Raw genomic sequence first — 15,695 nt, 5'->3', positions numbered from 1 at the left:
GTGTTAATCGGAATGTGAAGGAAACGAAACGACAAAACAGTCGCACAGAATAGATACGGTAGGTATCAATGGGAAATCTTTCATCCGCACAGACAATACCCCATCTTTACTCCCGTTACATCCAATGGGAATTTAGTGTTGGTGTCGTTCATGCTGATAACGTCTAGTTGATAACTGGCAGTCACCCCGTGTAGGTCCGCCTCCCCGTCATTTTTTTTATCAACGTACGCATACCGTACAAACATATCATTGTAATATCGTTAATTACTTAATTTTAGAAGTTTTGTAAATCCGTATAATCGAAAGTTATAATTATATATATATATATATATATATATATATATATATATATATATATATATATATATATATATATATATATATATATATATATATATATATATACGAGATGAAATACGTTATACTAAACGCAGTTGGAAAAAGCATAGATAGGTTCAAAATAGTTAAAGGAGAAATCAAAATATTCAGATAACTTGAATTGTAAAAGTTATGTTGAGAACAGAGCAACAGAAACATATTGAAATCTCTGATTATGATGGTACGCTTGATCGGCAGTTTTTCCTTTCATCTTTTGGAATAAATGTGCTATATTTGTCTATTCCTATGAACATTTATAAAAAGACTTTATGCGTTTTAAATTAAGAATACTTATAGATTATAGAGTAAATGCATTCGAAAAGTCCATTAAGAAATCCATAAATTTCAAAAACTGCTACGAATAGCTTATTACGGGAAAAAATTACATATGAAAATGTAACAGGGTTTGTATTCCTATAATAATAATAATAATAATAATAATAATGATAATAATAATAATAACGATGTTGATAATGATTATTATTACTATTTTTTGTTTTATAAAAGCCGCTTTTGAAAATGTGAAAAAGCCAAGCGAAGACAAAAGCTCTCTCTTCGCTTCAGTTACAAATAATTTGATATTTTGAAAACAAGCTGCCATTTCAATTGTTGCATTTACTTTTACAAGAATGTGTCTTCTGTGTAGTTGGTTACATTGGACTCTCACAGTCTGCACCAGTTCATGAAAAGAAAGATTTTCAAAACGCATCACGACCAAAAGAACTGCATTGCAGATTACCAATCTAAGAAATCAAATAAATAGCGCAAGATAGCAAGCGTAGGATTTGTTTAATGAGCATATTAGTAAAAAAAATGTCCATTACGTCAAATATTTTATGCATTGTGCATAATTAAAGTTGTATTGACGATATATGAAATTCATCAAAATGAAAATTTCATGTACCGAAATTAAAGTGGAAGGCATTTTTTTTAAAAGCCATAAAAACACAAACTTAGCATGATGTACGTATTACACGTTCTTTGGAATACAAATGGCATGAATATGCTATTTATTTATTTATTTATTTATTTATTTATTTATTTTTCGGTACAGGCCAGTATTTCATTACCTGATGGGTATGAAATAATAGAAAGAGAAGTTTTGTCCTAGATAGATATCCTGAAGTTATTGTGCAATTGCACAGGTATTCCATTTTACGTAACTATAACTAAACAATAACATATTCAGTCAATTTTATTATGCAGTTATATCGTATGTCACCGTGACAGAACAGATTAATTGAGTCACCCCAATTTTGTTAATTATACCATAAATGGAATTTCAGCTTGTGCTCATGTATTACAAAAATGTTTTGCGAGGAATGTGAATTTTAAATCTTGATATGATTTAAGTTTATTTATCTAAACAACAAAATTCACAGCATTAATGAGAGATGATTGCTGAAAACCCGAATAGACATACATATTGAACAATCATATTCGCTTATTTGTAATTGGTATACCCCATAACCGCGTCCATCAAGATATTCCTTCATAATGCATAGTTATTGTTTCTGATGTTGGATAATATTTCACAGCTTTTTAATTAAAGCGATTCATATATTTTCTCACAAATTATAACTTCATAAGTTTTCAACACTCTTTACAAATATTTTTCAGACATTTTCCCTGAATAGTGAAGCTACACTATTCAGGTGACTGAATCAGTAACCACAGAAGGCCCACAAATAAACGGTTGTCTTTTGGGTCACTTGGAACAACTGGTTGTACAACTGAACCAGATCCTCTGACAACAACTTCGAACAGTCACCCTGCACTCATTGTAACAAGTGTGGACAATGATGACCAAAAGAGACTTTTGGTCACCCTTAGTGTAACAAAATGCTTTCTGGAATATTTGTTAAGGAATTTGTAAAACAAACTACCTTCAGAACTGAGGGTTGATAATGGTCGTAATTTCCAAAAATGTATTTCTCATCATAAATGTATTTATTTCTGATTCGTTTATTTCTTCTTGTATACACCAAATTGTGTCTAATACAATTTGTGCAATATTCTAGACTACGCATCATACAAAGTGTAATAAGAGTGATCTCACCCTTGTCATCATTATTCATAGGCAATTTTTGGAAGTAGACTGTTTATGCCTTGCCAAAAAGCTAATTATCACATCAGTTGTTTCACTGTATCAGTTCGTTTACATTTTTCAATCTTTCTTGTGAATTGTTTATGATCATTTGTTCTCACTGAAATGAAATTTTGAACCTTATTTTTTAAATAAATATATTTTCATATGACAGCAATCTGCGACGTATTCAAGGAAATATTTTGCAGAGCATATGGCACGCGCTTGAAGTGATGGGTCATATCAAATACTAGATCGGTGTTACATAGTTCTTAATAATGGCTTCTCTCACTCTCACTATCAGTCTTCGATAAATGTATACTTTTGTCGCTCTTCCTTAACTTCTCATTATATATTTGAAAACCCCTTTATCTCCTACACTTTAGCATTTTATAAGAGTTGATTTATAACACTTGTAAATGCCTTTACTGTTACGCAGTTGAAACAATATGGGAATATTTCCCATTTGCTCCAAAGTAAAAAAGACGGTTTGTTTGATGAAGATACCTTGGGCGCATGATTTCTTCCCATGAATAGGAATTGGTTGTACTTGTTATACATGCCCTTAGAAAAATATGGCGCAGTTGCTGTGGTTTACGGGGCAATATACATCATACACCACACACATGCAATATCACCTTATCATTCTGTAATTTTGACTTGAGGTTTGTTAAATAAAGCACCAGAATCTGTTGCAATATTACACTGGTCAACAGTGAAATCATTACTGACTTGAAAAGGCCCTAATCTGTAGTATTTTGGTGTGCCGAACACGAATATAACCGTGAAAAATTTGTATTGGCTCTCGTTTTGAAGATATTCATATACCTCATTTTCTATGTTTCACTGTGTAAATTTCTCCAGTAGGACTGCAGCAACATCCGGAATAATGATGTAACATTGCATAATACCATCATGCTTACATCATCCACAGTTGATTGCATCATTTTCTGATGCAATGCAATACTAATGCCATGCGGCTGCTGAAGTAAGTTGACGTCAGCAGTGTACTATACATGTGTAGGCCTATTATACTAATGCCAGGCGGCTGCTGAAGCTGACGTAAGCAGTGTACTATATAAAGCCCAATCAGATAGGTTCAGCATTTAAAATATTTTAGACGTTGTGCGAGACAGTTCAAGCTACTGTTACATAAAACTTATTATTTTATCCATTTACGTACAATAAAGAACAGTAATGCCTCGAAAGTGTGTTAATACCGCGGACAATTTTTGCTATATTTGTGGGGAAGTGACATTTGCCAACCAGAAGAAAAGTATCAATTCTCAAGTGAAGAAGGCATATCATCTTTACTTCGGATGCAAGGTTGGTGACCAAGACAAGCCTTGGGCTCCGCATATATGCTGTGCTACATGTACAACACAGCTTTCACAGTGGTTGAATTGCAAAAGGTCATCAATGCCGTTTGCAGTCCCAATGGTGTGGAGAGAGCCAAGCAACCACCTAAATGACTGTTACTTCTGCTTGGTTCCTCCTCTTTCCGGCGGAATAACGAAGCGAAAGAAGTCGAGAATAGTCTACCCAAACATTCCGTCTGCATTGAGACCAGTTCCACATGGTGAGAGACTTCCTATTCCAGAACCTCCAGCAGAATATTCTCTTGATTCATCTGACGAAGACAAAGGTGAGTCGACCTGTTCTTCTCCTGGTCCATCAGCATGCAGTGATCCAGATTTTCACTGTGGTGCATCATCAACCCCACACAGAATAACACAGGAAGAACTAAATGACCTGATTCGTGATTTGGACTTATCAAAGAACAAGGCAGAATTGCTAGGATCAAGACTCCAACAATGGAATCTTCTAGAAGAAGATGTCACAATTACTGCATATCGAAAGCGCCACCAGCAATTGGAGCCTTTCTTCAGAAAGGAAAGTAATCTGATATTCTGTTCCGATATTGAGGGCCTCATGAATGCTTTAAAAATCACTCATGACCCACAAGAATGGAGACTATTTGTGGACTCTTCGAAACTGAGTCTCAAGGCTGTGCTTTCGCACAATGGAAACATTCTTCCATCTATTCCAGTAGCGTATGCTGTCCACATGAAAGAGACATACGATAACTTAAGGCAGCTACTGAATTCCATTGAGTATAACAAGTACAGCTGACACCTCTGTGGTGATTTGAAGGTAGTTGCCCTTTTAATGGGACTGCAGCAAGGATATACAAAATACATGTGTTTCTTATGCGAGTGGGATAGCCGAGCAAGGGAAATGCACTACATGAGGAAGGAATGGACTCACAGGCAGAATGTAGCCATTGGAGAGAAGAATATCCAACACCCAGCTCTGGTTGAGGCTCAGAAAATCTTGCTACCACCCCTTCACATCAAACTAGGTTTGATGAAGAACTTCGTGAAAGCCATTGACCGGACTTTGCCAGCATTCCGATACCTGCATGAAAAATTCCCTCGACTCAGCGAAGCAAAGATTAAAGAGGGAGTTTTTGTGGGTCCTCAGATTCGAGAGCTTTTCAAAGATGACCGGTTCAACAACTTGCTGGAAGGTGACGCGAAACAAGCATGGAATGCTTTTCGCCTAGTTTCTACAAACTTCCTCGGAAATGTTAGGGCAGAAAACTATAAGGAACTAGTAGAAGACATGTTGATGAAGTATAAGAAACTTGGCTGCAATATGTCTCTAAAGATTCACTTCCTTCATTCCCATTTGGATTTCTTTCCTAGCAACTGTGGTATTGTTAGTGATGAACACGGCGAACGTTTTCATCAAGATATCGCAACAATGGAACAAAGATACCAGGGAAAATGGTCCACTACAATGCTGGCTGACTACTGCTGGACACTCCTCAGAGATGCTCCCGAACAGCTGTACAAGAGACAGGCGAAGAAATCTAAGATGTAGTCAATGACTTGATTTTTTATAGGTAGGCTATTACAGTTGACCTTTTACTATTGGAATGCATTTCGTTATGTAAACATTAATTTCTTGCAGATTACAAAAAAACTAGAGCCAATTTTGCAATTTGACTGTCATATTCGTGTTCAGCACATAAAAATTGATAAGAATTGACTAATTTTATTTCAGTAACATGACTTTTGTAAAAATTTGTTGTCCAGTGTTACAGATGCAAACATACATATTTTATTCCTTTCAATTAACATTATGGTCGATCGACGTTAATACCTTACAAAAAGAAGTAAAGGATTGATATTTTTGGCTTCACTTGTTTTCTTTACTGTTAGAAATTCATTGTGTGTGTGTGTGTATATATATATATATATATATATATATATATATATATATATATATATATATATATATATATATATATATATATATATACAGAAGGCACTCAGTAAAAATGAACATATTAGTAAGTGTGAAAAACCGTTTCATTCTGCTGCAAGCATAACATATAATCGCCACTTCGATAGAATCAGCACAGTTACAAGGAGTTATATCCCTTACTTGCTAAACGCATCAATTATTTTTTTTTATACTGGTAATAACATCCTTACCTAATTTGGTGAACGTTTTGTAAGTTAGACGCATGAAGTGTTGTAAATTAAAGAACATTATTTCATTAGGATTGTTAACTGAGATTAATATTTTTAATATTAATATTTTTCCCAAGCGTAATTTCGATAATCTAGCACATTATGGCTGCATATCAGCTGTGCTCGCCGTGTAAAACTGGAAAAGGAATATTATAAGAACTCACCAACTTAATATATGTTCTGACTAACTGACTCATAATATTTGTCGGCCGACATTTTGCGTATCTCTAACCTTTATCATCTTCTCTCATTTATCATTTTTTTTAAATTTCTAAATCTAATTAGCATATCCGATGCACCGACAATCTCCTTTTTCTTAGAAAAATGTCTTATATTATAATAAAGGCACTCCGGTCGATCGAATTTTACTTAGTATCACATACCATTACTTGCTACTTCTCACAAAATTCCAATCTCTCCGGACTGTCAAGTTCAGGAATATTGTTTCTAATTGAATACGAGTCTGGTGTGGGGATTACACGTTTGTGAAATAAAATATAGTGTTACAAGAGTAGAATAATGTTCTCGAAGTCTGTCAAAAAATCCTACGACACCATGATTTGACAATCCAGCATTTATTAGTTTTGAAAATATCTAGGCCTTTTAGGCACAACCCTTTGCATTTTTCTCCGTTAGGAAAACTGTAGAACATCAAAATATCTTCGCCCACAAATTTTACTTTTACACAGATTACAAATAATTAGATTCAATGAAATCTCAACGAAGTTCTAAAGATTAAAGTTATAGAGCAAAGTGAACTAGCTTATTTACTTTAAAAGTTATTCAAAATAAGTAGACTCAATTTTCTGGCCCCAGCCTGCATCACAAGAGTCATCTTCCGATTCCATCATTCAAATAATTAATTAACAATTATTTGTAAAAATCAATAGCAGGTTTATATAAATGGTATAAATACATATAATTAATGATTGTACTTAAGTGTCTAATAGATTTTCACACTTGATGGCTTCATAAATCTGAAAAATATAATGTTGAATGCTTGTCATTAGAGGTAGTCATTAAAACAAAATCGAATTTCAAGAAATGAAATTCAACAAACTATTCTTCAAAAATATTGTCAAAGTGCTCAACCAGGGCGCAATAATACAGAAATAGTACTCTTCTTGTGATATAACCTAAGAACTTCTAGTTGTCTGTTCCACATGATATGGGATGAACCATTACAAATGATTGTTACAGAATCGTTTTAAAAATTGCGTAATTATATTCAAAATATCTCAATCATTCATATACAGTAATACTACTCAGAAAAAACTAAAATGAAATGCAATATTTTCTTTATGTTTTAAGGACAATATAAAAAGTATGATAACATAACATTGTTAACAATTTACTGCAAGACATGTATCATGCAGTCAATAAACAAGCGATAAATATATAAAAACACTCCATACAATCTGGTATACACTATGCAGATATTAGTTGCTGTTCAGTACCTTAACCAAAAATAATGACTCCTGGCTTTATACAAAGAAAGCATGTTATTTATCGGCCAGATTGTAAAGATATTTGTTAACTAGATCTTACAGAAACTGCAGGCAGCATCGGTCAGATGTAATACTATTTGAACTTTATAATAAGGGTGACAGCACGAAGCTAAAGTTGATTTCAATTTGTTAGTCATATTTCTAATTAGCGCAATTTAAAAAAAAATTACACTTAAGAAAAGAAAGCTATCTTTGCCGATTGTTTGAAATGTGCTTGGTATAAATGTTTCTTCAGTAAAAGACATGAAATCATCATGTTTGAATACAAAACGACTGAATACAAAACATTGATCTTTGTGTGAATATTGCTAATTTGCGTAGTTTGGGTGAATTTATAATTTGTACAAGACAAGACGGCCGCTTTGGTGCTATACTCTCAGATCAGATACAGCGAATGATGAACTCTAGCCTACAAGAAGGTAAAACGCAACTAAAAATTTCGCAATCCATGTAATACAACATCTTACAAGCGAAAACACGGATCACTAAGAGCTTCAAACACTGTACTGATGATGCAATAAAGCGTAAAGTGTTTCCATTTGCAAACTTGAAGCCTTTGTATTGAATCTAACTACGTACGATACGAATCCCCACAAAAAAATGCAAGATGGTTATTGCAGTCCAACTTTAGTAAAACGTTGACAAATTAGTTACTTATAAATACAGGGCTTTTTGATAAAGTTTACAATTCAAATTAAAACTATTTGACATTACCTTTAAAAGATCTTGGTCAAATCATATTTATCATACGGTTGCATCTGTCTCTATTCGCAAAGACTAACGTAAGAAATTTACATTCATCTCTCTGTGGATGAAAACTGGTAAGTTTAATTCACATTCGTTAATCTTAGAAAACGGACCAGACGTGTGACCAGCGTGTAGTCTGAATAAAAAAGGACTTGAAGCGGTTAACGTGAGGTAACTAAATTACTTCTTGGTCTACTCAATTATGCAAATAGAGAGGGACTTTAGTTTGAAACCAGTTCCAATTCTCTTGTGGAGAAATCGGAAAATTAAAAATCTTAGACCATTGTATAGAATTGCCAACAAACACAGCCCAGATTCCATCTTACGAAGAAGTTGTAAATTAATCTAGTAATCTCGTATATTATTAATTGAATTTTTTTTTCCTCCAAACAGTTGTTGATCACATGGAACTATTTACCATTACCAAAGTAACAGCCCAACTATCAAACATTTTATTAATGCTATAACACAACGTTTTGCTTTTAATGTTTCTACTGTCCTTATGTTTAGTTAGCAATACTGGAACATAAATATTAAAATGTAACTCAGATTACTCGTAAACACAGTTACTTGTGTTCCTGTCTTATTGTCATCACATGTATACATGATCAGTAGATATGCAAATATGCACCATTCCAGCTGACTCACGATAAGCATACTATGAAAAAAAGAGACCAAATCAGAACAAATAATAATTGATCTTTAAACGTCATAGAGAAGAAAATATGATAAAGGTAGGAATGAAAACGATTAATAAAAATGTTTGTACCAAATGAAGAAATATGAAATACAACGTGGATATTTTATTGTACGTTTTGCATAATAATTGAAGACTTCATAATAGACAATTTATTCCAAAACTATAAAACGGTTAGGAAAGTTTTTGTAAGATTGTAAAGCTGTGATTTAATTTGAATGTAATATGAGTAATAAGAATGACAACGTTGTATTTTTGTATTTGAACTATTGCAATATATACAGGTTATTTATTTAACTAATCTCTAGTGAAACCGATAAAAAGACATACTTTGTGTAAATTATTAGAATAAAATCCCAAATATTTAATATAGGATACTTGATGGGCTCATTTATAAAGTCAACAATTTAAATCTTAGAAAAATTAAGTAATAATTTGTTCTTTTGTTTTTAAGTACGTCCATTATTTGAATTACCTGTTCAATCTATTTAACAGTCGCAGCAAGAATAGACTGTTTTCTTAAAAATGACCCCAAAAATTCAAAAATGATTGTTTGAAACAATTTCAGTTGAATTATGTTGTCTGAGTAATAATAATAATAATAATAATAATAATAATAATAATGATAATTTAACAAGGATGGCATTTGGTTATTAAAGATAAATCTGTTTTGTGGGCGTCAGTGCTTAAAACAGGTTATATTATTTAATGGATTACTTACACGCACTCTTAAAATTAAAATATGTAACTATACTTATGAATTGTGCATCTGCAGACGTAAGGAGTTCCAAATTTAGGTGCGTGCACAGAAAAAGAGCTTTAAAATGGTCGGTTTTTGACCGTAGAATCTGGAATTGTTTTTCGTTGTTGATTGGCGATTACGCTCAGTATTCCCTGATGTTAGTTCAGTTAGGCTAGATGTATTATCTGGAGGAGAATCGTTTAGAGACTTATATATCATGGTTGTTTTAACATACAGAATAATTAAAATCTCCATTACTTATACCCAATTAAATCACGATGTCAAAAGTAAAGATACAATTTGCTTTTTAAAGGTCGAATAATATTTCCTTTATTATGGTAATGTGATGAGGTCACAAATTACAGATTAAGTAGAATTTAAAGAACAGAAGCTGTACAAAAATATATGTAAGAACCCTTTACCAACAAATATTATATTCTTAGGGAAATCGTATTTCCAATTTGACATATTTTCGTTATTTAAATATTGTTTAGTATAAGGGATCAGAACACACGGGGTTCAAATTTGTCAGTAAGAGTGAAAACAATATAAAATGTGTTAATATTTAAATATATCTATAGGAAGCAAAAAACGTATTAGAATTGAAGGAATGGTTAGCTGAACAAGTCATGAAGACACAACAAAAACAATCGAGACACGTGATTTCCAGCCAGAACGATTTACGTAAGTCGCTTTGATGAATAGCAGAAGGAAGACAATGTTGACATGCAAACGTACATAAAACTATACCAAAGGAAACAGCATGAATCCGTAAAGAGGAATGGATATGATGATTCGTTTGATAGTTGCGATCCATTAGAAATATGAATGTGACAGTGTGCAAAAACAGTTCATTACATCAAAGAAACTTTAAAAAGCATGAAAATCATTTGAATTTGCAGCATTCACAAAACCAGGAGTAAAGATGAAAATACATCCAAATAAAAATTACAGTCTAGCAATACAATGCTACACATCAAAAACGTGATATGGCACCACATTAAAGGCGGTGTCATTGACGGGTAATAAAATACATCACAAAAGAAACAAGATTACCATCCGATTTCTTCAGAATCTCTTTTACCACATTGCCATCCTTGATTGTGTGATTGTCTTTCAGCTTTTTGAACTATTGTGAAAATCCTCATTGTATCAGTCGATGTTGTTTCTTCTGCGATGTCTTTTTTATCTTTACTGAAACGACTGCGCACAGTGATGCACATAAACACTCGAAATTGCAATTGTCTCAGTTGGTATCATAGCAACATCCAGAGGAAACAGAAATATTCAAAAATTTAATTCATACATTGGTCATATTTGACATGAATTGCAATACATTGCGGACTTACTGCAAGACAGTAATCTTTGCACTGAGCAAGAAGGAGGATGGCTGTAATTCTGAATGATAAGTCCATCCTCCTTGATGTGTAGATGACGTCTAGATTTATATGATCTATGACACAATTTTGTTTCGTAACAATCCATACAAAGTAACTAGTCCATCATGATGTGAGAAATAGCATTAGGAACGAGTAATTTAATTATATTTTATAAAATTATAATTTGTCCTAACTTTGGACGAGAATTGGATCCCTATGCTAACGCAACAATTCCCATGTCTTCAAGCACTAACATCAATACCATATCGTCTAAATGCATATTTTCAAAAGAAAAGCTAGAGTTTTGTTGTTAAAACAGGCATTTATGTTTAGCAGACATACTCGCATCGCCATTCTGTGATTACCTCCCCTCTCAATACACAGTTTGCTACATATTCCTATGTCAGAAGGCAAGATATGTACAAGTTATTTTAATAAATTACAAATTCATACCAAACAGCAGCGAAAAGAGCTATCTCTGGATCTTCCAAGAACATTAGCTGCATTAAGTGAAATTATCAACCAGGACAAGAAATTATAATTCGTTCCTCATTGAGCATTCAACACGTGTCTACCAGATATTTCACCCTTTCGCTGGCCGACTCACGCCAGCCTCCTTCCACTCTCGACTACGATACCATTCTTCAAACGGATGGTACTTAATCCCGAATACACACATCGGTACATATCACAAAAACTCTTTTACCGATATATTAGTTAAATACTTAGACACACACACACACACACACACACCTCTATATATATACGTCATCTTGTGTTTATCTATACTGGCCTCATATACCTAAACTACCACATTATATTGGTTTACGGACAGGTATAACAAGTACAAGTAATTCCAATTCATTATCAGTTAGTAGCTTGATGATCGATCAAATTGGATCTTTGTGATTTCCGGAAAAATCGGAAATAACCCCTGCTGTTTCCATGAAGCATAGAGAAAAAATAGAGACATCTACAAGTGTTATACATAATCCCTTATAGAATACTAACGTGTCGGAGAGAAAGTGGGTTAAATTGTGTAACGGTGGTAAAGAGTGCAAGATCATGCAGAGAGGTTAAGGAGAATAATAGAAAGAACGATAGAGGTCATTCTCAACGTTCTGCTGATTTAGTGGGCAAATGTTTGAGTATAACACCTCATTTCTCATTTTCAAGCTTGTGCGATAATCTTTTTACTAAATGCCGTTGATTGATAATGAATTAAATACGTGGTAAACTGCATTGAAGAGGAAAATAAATTTATTTCTAAAAAATGCTAACAATTCGTTTCAGTGAGGACACATTGTGACAAATGTTTCAAATGAACGGCTTAAATATAAACACAAATCCACACAGGAAAAATAACAGTCTATTTATAAAATTTGCCTTCGAATACTGATGACAAAGATGAGATCAATATTATTACACTTTTGTCATGTGTATTATAGATTATTGTACAAAATGCGCCAAAAGCAATTTGGAGTAAACAATTAAAAAAGATAAACAAACAAATGCATTCTGGAAAAAGGGATCGGAAACAACTGCTATAATCTAGTGTCAGGTCTGAACGTAATTTCTTACAAATTCCTTATTAAATATACCAGAAAATATTTTGTGACACTAAGGGTGGCCATAACTCTCTTTTGGTCATCATTGCCCAGATTTGTAATAGTGAGCGCGGGGAGATTGCTAGAAGTTCTCGGTAATCGGTAGCGGATCTGGTTCAGTTGCCCGACCAGTTGTTCCAAGTGTCTCACAAGACGACCGTCTATTGGTAAACCTTCTATGGTTAAAGTGTTTGCAATACCCTCTCTAAGACTGGTTACTGATTCCGTCAGCTGGCACAAAAGCTTAGCTGCGCTGTTCAGCGAAAATGTCTGAAAAATATTTGTAAAGAGCTTTACAAACTTATGAAGTATTAGTTGAATGTAAGAATCCTTAGACTTAAATTGCTTTTAAATAGCATCCAACATCGGATATTACGACGGAATACTTCGAGAAAAATGGTTAAGGAATATTCTAAAGTCAAATAACCTAATTTCATTTCTTCATTTGATATCATTAGATATATAAAGTTTGCTGCGTAGCTTTCACAGTCTGTCATACGTTATCCTTACACAATAAAATTGACTGAATACGTTTGATAAGACTTCTGCAAAATGGAGTACCTGTGCAACTGCAGAATCCACTTGTGGAAATATATTAAGGAGTTCTCCTTCTGTTATTGCATACCATTCAGGCAAGGAAGTACTGGCCTGTACCTAAAAATAAATAAATAAATAAATAAATAAATAAATAAATAAATAAATAAATAGGGACAAAATTGTCATTACCTCATTTTCTAAACCTTCTCTTTCTCAAACCATTGATAAGTACGAAAAACATGGTGATACGAAGATTCTGTCAATAGCATATACATCTATAGCTCACCAAGATAGTTTTTATTTTTTTATTTATCCATTAGCTATTAGCTATGAGTATTCATTAGCTTTAAGTGTATATATATATATATATATATATATATATATATATATATATATATATATATATATATATATATATATATATATATATACACTTTAGTCTTAAGTATAAGAATATATTAGCCTTAAGAGTATATATATATATATATATATATATATATATATATATATATATATATATAAAATTTTTGTTCTAATGAACTTATCAGACGTCTTAAATATACACTCATTGACATAAACACAATGCACGAAAATGTTGAAGTAACTGACTTTTCTTTACTTACATATTCATGAAACAAATCCTCCGCTTGGTATCTGGCGTTATTTATTTGATTTCGTAGAATTATTCTCATTTTTGTGTCTCTGCGATTACGAATATGGTTGGTCATCGGCAACAGAGTTCTTGTTTTTGTGATGTCCTTTTGAAAGTCTTTCATTTCTACAACTGGAGCAGACTTTGAGAGACCAATGTAAGCAACTATGCCAAAGATATCTAAATGTGAAAGAAAATGCAACAAAAGAATTAGAATTTAGTTAGCTAAAAATGTATATGATAAATGAAGTCATTATTCACATGTTTTTGTCCTAAAGCTTTAATAATAATAATAATAATAATAATAATAATAGTGTTTATTTGTAATATAGGCCACTGGCCCATGAAACATTTCCATACATCATGCGGTACAAAAAGATGTTATAGTGCCTAACAAACGAACATCGTATTTATAAGCAGTCATATACAGGAAAGTAATAATTACTGCTTTATTCTAATATACGTGAGATACAAGTATATACTGCACAGTAATCAAACAAACGGATTTAAGGGTAACCCTAAAACTTGTGTTTATAATAATAATAATAATAATAATAATAATAATAATAATTCGAATTAGAATTTAGTTAGCAAAATATAAAATAACTGAAGGAGCAAAGGCCATCATTTCTTCGCATGTTTTTTCCTGACATTTGTGCGGTTATTATTATTATTATTATTATTACATCAATACAAAACCATTCAATTTGCACATGGAATGTTTTCTAGCATTAAACTTTACGTAGCAGTCTTTGAAATTTATGGATGTCTTAATACTGTGATTCAAATGCATTTATCAAGGAGTATTCTTCGATTGAAGTACATAAAGAATTTGTATATATGTCCACAAAGAAAAAAATTAGCCATCAGAATAGTAACAAACAATTATAACGTTTTTATCGAAATAAATACAGAGAATAAATGTGGATCTAATTCGATTAATATTGGGGGATGATGGCTTGCAGGCTTACCCATCAAAATCAGAGTTCTCATTTTCTTTTGCTCTTTTCTACTGTAGAGTTACCGAGTTTTACAATTCAAGTTGTACTGATGTTTTGATTATCTCCTTAAACTATGTGAACCTATCTAGGCCTTTTCGCAATTGCATTTATTGTAGAATTATATGGGATTTACAAAAATTCTAAAATGAAAGAATTACTAATATTACAATGACATGTTTGTGCGGCATGAATACATTGATAAAAAAAAATGACGGGGAGGCGGGTTTACATGCGGTGATTGCAAGTTATCAATGAGACGTTATCATGCTCTTTTGACACCCACAATAAATTCCCAGAGGATGTTACAGGAATATACATGAATTGATGACTGTGCGGAAGCATGATTTCCCATTGATACAGACCGCATTTTGTTCTCCTCGAGATTGTTTATCGTTTCTTTTCGCATCATCCTGTCATTAACACCGAAACAAAGCCGTAAATATGTACCAGAAAAAAAAGAGAATCCATGCTCATAGGTTCCAATGCTATGCAATAGCTTTCAACGTCAGAAGTTGACTTTCAAATTTCTCCAGTTTCCGTTCTGGTCATATGCTTCTACACGTGTTTTTTATTTTCACATGCATACATGTTTAATCCGTAACTAGGAAATTGTGGAAGAAAAACTTACAGAATGATCAGATAAACATATACTTCTTCAATATGTATATTGATATTCTTTTGTTCCAAACAGATTAAATACAGTATGTAGTTAAATTGATATGTTCTACTACAACTATTACAATTAATGATAATAATACAAATAATGTTACGGATAATACCCTGTAACGAAAAAGCAAAGAAATACGATACGCACTGGTT

This window comes from Sinohyriopsis cumingii, chromosome 13 (assembly GCF_028554795.1).
Source record: "Sinohyriopsis cumingii isolate HCF-2022 chromosome 13, ASM2855479v2, whole genome shotgun sequence".
Lineage (NCBI taxonomy): Eukaryota > Metazoa > Mollusca > Bivalvia > Unionida > Unionidae > Sinohyriopsis > Sinohyriopsis cumingii.
This window is presented reverse-complemented; position numbering follows the sequence as displayed.